Below are 6,000 nucleotides of genomic sequence, written 5' to 3'. Positions count from 1 at the left end.
TAATTCTCAGAACTTTTATGTTCTATGCTTTGCAAGTTTGCAATATTCATAAGACAATTGATGTAAGAGACATCTATCAAGTAGGTGATTGTCTAATGAAATGGACATCCTGTAAGAGATCTAAAGCCTTGAGATTTTGTCTATGGATTGCAGTTTGCTGCAAATGGGTATTGAAGAGTGATTACTGGTCATAAAAGAGGTGGGGATTTCAGTCCTCGTTGAAGAGAGAAATTAGTCTTCAAATACAATCATTTGGTCTATACTCTCATGCCGGTGCTATAAGAGCGTTCGAACTAGGAGATATGATTCTGAAGTTTGTTAAGTGGGTTGAATGATGGTCTATTTCTCTGGGTATTCAATTGGCTGTACCAGGCAATGGGGTTTTTTTTTTTTTTTTTTGAGAAAGAAGTAATTGCATTAAAAGCAATTTAGATACATACATGGATATAAGTACCGTAGAGAGTCCAACATAGACTCATCCACAACCTAAATATGAAAGTCAGGAAACAAAAGCGTATGCCTATTAATTAGGCCCGCTACCTGAAACAATCACATATAATAAAATACTTATAACCAAAAGAAAGAAGTGGAAAAATGTCATCACTTCTTCTCTAAAAACCATGAAGTGATGAAACTACAGTCTCATCACTCCATGAAAACTACAGGCAATGGGTTGAAAACTAACGTGGAGGCAAGAGATGAAGTCATGAAGACGAGAAAGATGGGGAGAGGAAAAAAAACACAGAAAAAGAAAAATTATTTGTAAACGGCGTTTATGTTTTGTTAACAGTAGAATTCTAAGCTATCCATTTAATGCATATTTTGCTGATGTGGAGTTTTAATGGCCCTTGGATATGTAATCTACGGTTGAGATTGAAAGCCAAGGATAAATAAGGATAACTCCCACAAGGAGAGGATCCGGATCCAACACGTACTTACAGCTATAGCCTGCAATCTGACGGGAAAGTTTTTTTTTTTTTTTTTTCCTGAAATTAACTCCAAAACCCCCTTCTCCCTCTCTCCCCGCGACCACTGTATATTTTCCCTTGTCATTTTCAGCTTCATTAGTATTTCGACTTATTTTGTTTGTTGGCTTCTGCCTGCATTTTGAATTTGTGATTTTTGTGCATTCTTCCCGGATTATGAAAAAAAAAAAATCTCATATGAAGAGCAGAGGAGTAAAGTCCTCCCAGTTTTTAGGGTTCGCCTTGAAGGAATGGATGGATTTCAAAACTTTTTAATTAGTGCGGAATTAGTTTAACCATTAAACTACTAACTAAACATAAAATCCATTCCTTTAACCCATGATCTTGGCTTATTGTGATATGTATATAAACATAGCATGCATAGTAAGGAAGAACAAAGAGGGAGTTTATGTTCTACTCACCCTTGGAGCGTGATTTTAATCCGATCCAAGTGAACCACCAAAGTTCCTCTCCTTGATCTCTCCTTGTGTGTGTTTCCTCCACCTTGAAGCACCTTGAATTAAGAACTCCTTCTTGTACTCCTTGTGCTTGTAATATTCTCCTTGATGTAACAAGTAAAGCCACAAAAATATATGGCCTCTAAGGATCTTCACCAAGTGAATCAAGAGATGAAGAAAGATGAAAGAAAAGAAGAAATTATGCAAGTGTTCTTCTTTCCTTTAATTTCTGAAAAATGGACCAAGAGAGAACTCTCTTTCTCTCTCTCTAATCTGAAAATAATGGTGTAGAGATCCTTCCATTATTATATCTATGCTTTCACTTTTATATAATTGGAAATAACTCCAATTACTAAAAGAAAATATTGACTTTCATAAAGCCAATATTTTGGCTGGTCCATACATGTTATTGGGCACTAAAAATGTGTCTTGGGCTTTCATTTAAATCTCATTTAGTGAAGCCCAAGTCCACACCAAAATCCGACAATCATTTAGGCCCAATAGGTTCGGTTTTACCCGAAAATTCTAATTATGTTCAAATAATAAATCTAATTAATTATTTGCTCATAACCAACTCTTGTTTAATCTTCTTCATATACAATCTCAAGGATCCACTTATATGGTGTGCGATCTCTTAGGTTCTAATTAACAAGGCAGTGAAGTTTATAGAAACCATTCTATTTTGTTTACGAATCAAAAACTCCATTTTTGATTCTCCCTTGTTATTAGGATAATAAATGTTTATTAATCCTCGGGGACTTCACAAGTCATGAGTGACGTCTTGCAACATATCATGACTACCCTAGTTAATGTAGAATGACAAAGAATCTATTCAATTGGAATTACAATACAATACGGTCCTTCTCTAACACGATGTTCTAAATCACATCATCGGGGTATGGAATTGATATGTCAATCCCCTAATGTGATTTTCATTCTTATGTGATTCTTAGAATATGATTAAAAACTCCTTTTTAAATCTCATTCAATGCTTTGGCCAAAGACTCATTGAATCACATCTTTGAACATACACCTTATTTACTTAAGGATAGAGATTCCTTGTTGTACACTCACATGTCTACATGACCGAATTGATTATACCAATGAATGCATCTATTATATCCATTAAGGGACACAATATTATTGCATCATCAAGAGATAATCCATTCACTCATAAGACAACTATGGTGTCTCAGGTCAAAGGACTAATTTGTATTATTGCAATTTAGAGTTCAAGTTTGACATGTAAGTAAGACTCCATACAAGAACTCTAATGATCGCGTTCAGTGTACTCTTTAAGTTAAGAGCACCCACATACTTGTATTAGTGTCTCTACACAAATGACAAGAGACATATCATCCTCCATATTGAGCATACATAGTATGTGCTAGTCTTTCCGGATTATCAATGTCCAAGTGATAATCCTATGACTAGGAACCTTTTAGGATAAGAGTGTGAAAGAGTAAAGGTCTCACACATCTAACTCTTTAGATTACTTTCTCTTTAACTCATATTCCTTGGACCTTGTTCAATCAAATATTAAATATAAGCAATGAACAATAAACTTGCCCTTTTGATTAATAATAATTACAATAATAATTACATCAAAATGATTGTTTTAGGACACAATTCCTTCACGCCTTTGACCTAAAAATCTCAGGTTTGAGCCATGTGATTGCTTATATCCTTTTGAATCAATTAATTCCTAATTAGACAAACAAAACCTTATATATATATATGAAACTAACTTTACTGTGGATGATCTCGCAAAGAATGGTCAAGATTTCCGAGACATATAGTAGACATAGAGAAAAAGGTTTTCCCTTAAATGCGCTAACTACTTTTTTTTTTGGGTTGGGCTATAGCCGAAACAGCCCTTCATGTAGTTCGGCCACTGCTGACTGGATTCTTCCCCGAGTGTAAGTTTCACTGTCTTCAAATGTGTATTCATGCTGATATCCACACCTGTGATGGTGCCATTCACGACGATGTCGTTCTTAAGCTCGATCAACACGGTTTCGTTGTTCGATCAACCTCAATAACTTGACGAGTTTCATTGTGGCGATGAGAAATTCGAGAGCAAGGGCTCTATGGTTTTCCAAAAACGTAGCGGGAGAGTGCAGTTTTTCCATATTAGACAGTAACACAAAAGACATGTTTCATGTGATGAACGAGTGTTAATAATTTAGTGTATAGGAGCTCTATTTAGTGTCTCGAAGTTGGAAAGAACTCTGTTCGTGTTGATTATTGAAGGTTTAGTTGTTACTCGCTCTAATAGACAGATGGAGTGTTTCTATTTGTGCACTGGATTAAGTATGTCCAAGAACTTATATATATTTTGATATTTAAAAAAACAACTAGATTGGGGTGTTGGGCATCCAGGGACCCGAGTGTTAGTATTCTTCATCTTAGAGGAAACTTGATGGGTGTAGATAGATATTTTATAATCTGTATTTAGATATTTACTGGATACATTTAGAAAAATCATCTCCAACTATATCGAGACATTTTGTGATATATTCTAATACCTAATGATTAGTTAAGGTGGACAATATTAGTGCAGTGATGGTTAATAATGGGTCACAGGTCACACTTGTCACTATTTAAGATTTTATCATAACGAAATATTTATCTCTAATTAATCAGATCATAAGTCTGAAATACTAGGTTCCTATACTGGGCCTTCGGCAAAATGATTGGTGATAACGACGAACACCCAATCCAGTATATGAAATTACAAACTTTCTGATATGTAGGTCACTTGATAAGAGATATAATGTTATTTGAATATACACTCAGACTCATAATAAGTTTGCATGCATGCATGTGAAAGGATATGCTAAATAGAGGATATAATGTTGTTCTCGCGTTTCGGATTTTGAATTCCTTTATTCAAAATTCGGGGCGTGACAATAAGGGTTTGGGCCACTTCATCCATTGTCAATTGGTTTTGGATGCGAACCTCAGATTACTTTATCACAAAGGTGGCTTCCAATACGTTCGTTTTGGGATCTCTGTTCTTGAACAACAATTCCCTGAGCAGCTATATACTCTTCATCCAAGCTAAACTACTCAAGAGAAGGGTTTAAGGGGGCATTGCCACTTCAGACCATAACATGGCATTTCTGTTTTTTCCAAATAGCCCAGATTACCATAAGTGGTTTAGCAAAGATACTAGCCTGTAGAGTAGATGCCATTTCAAGCATCCATTCTTTGAAAAGAAAGCCTGGCGAAACATGTACCTTAATATTAAAAGGTGATGCTGCAAGTAAAGGTTTTATTATATGTTGGTGTAAAGCAGTAAAGGTTTCTCTTTATAGTAAGTATTTTTAATGAGACTTCCAAATTTACTCAATGGAATGACAAACCGCACCAAATCGAAACAAAACAAAACTGATGCTTGCAATACGTTTTCGGTTAGTACTTAAGAAAAACAGGAAAAAAACTTAACCGAAACGAACCAAAAGCATAAAAAAGTTATATAATTATTAGATAGGGTTGATTATTATTAGCTTTAGTTTCTATTGTAGGCTCTCAAACGCTATATAATTGTCCATAATCTTAACACCTATGCTTCTTTAATTTTCTATTGCTTATTAGAACTTTAAATTCTATGATTGTAGGTTTTTTTTTTTTTTTGAGTAAAAGAGGTCATCCCATTATATAATTCAGCAAGCAATACAAAAACGATCCACCCATGTGGGGTCGTCAAAAAGAACCGTTTCTTAGAAACTACTACAAAGCCACCCCTAACAAAAGAGCAAACAAACTAGTAATCTCCTAGCACACCCACCTTTTAGGATTAAGCCCAAAACAAAGAAAAGTAGAGCCTCGAAGCTAGAAGATTAAATGGACAACGAGGTCTCTCTTTTCTTTGCGATCTCTCCCACTCAATGCAAGAAAACAATAGGCCCATCATTCACAAAAGAATGAAGGCCCAAAGCTACATTAAAACATAAAGATAAAATAACTACATGGGTCCAAAAAACCCTAGCAGCCCAATCATAACACCTAGGGCAAAACCTATATGAAAAAGCAAGCAAGCCGCCGCCGCCATACATGCCAGCTTCTGTCCCGCCTCCACCGCCGTCGAAAACACCGCCGGTGGCCCACAGATCAAGCCCAATGTCAACAACCCGAGACATATTACCGCCTCCACCATCGACGACCAGATGCTTTGCCCTCAATAACCAAAGACAACCAGCTGCCCCGGCCACCTCCATCACCTCCAAGGTGTCTCCGATCGGATATGAATCCAGATCGACTTAAACCCAGCAGTCAATGAATTCCCATCCGACCTCGCCCGAAACGAAAGGTCCAGCGTCGCTTAATATCAATGAAACAACTCGCGTCTTTGCAGCCAAACTGATCGCCATCATGGGACACCGTCGAAGCCAGTCGCTGCTGCCGCCAAGTAGGGGAGAAGAAAGAGGAGCGCCGCCACCCTTCCACCTCCAAATTACCGAGCTACTATGTAGCCCGGAAATCTCTCCACCGAGAGTTAAGCAATTTGCAGCACCGTTGCCGCCAATCAAGGACGGCTGCGGCCTGAGAGTTTCTCTCTCGAGAGAAAGAGA

This window comes from Rosa rugosa, chromosome 7 (genome assembly GCF_958449725.1).
Source record: "Rosa rugosa chromosome 7, drRosRugo1.1, whole genome shotgun sequence".
In the NCBI taxonomy this organism is placed as follows: Eukaryota; Viridiplantae; Streptophyta; class Magnoliopsida; order Rosales; family Rosaceae; genus Rosa; species Rosa rugosa.
The sequence above is the reverse complement of the archived record's forward strand: the minus strand, read 5'-3'. Positions refer to the sequence as shown.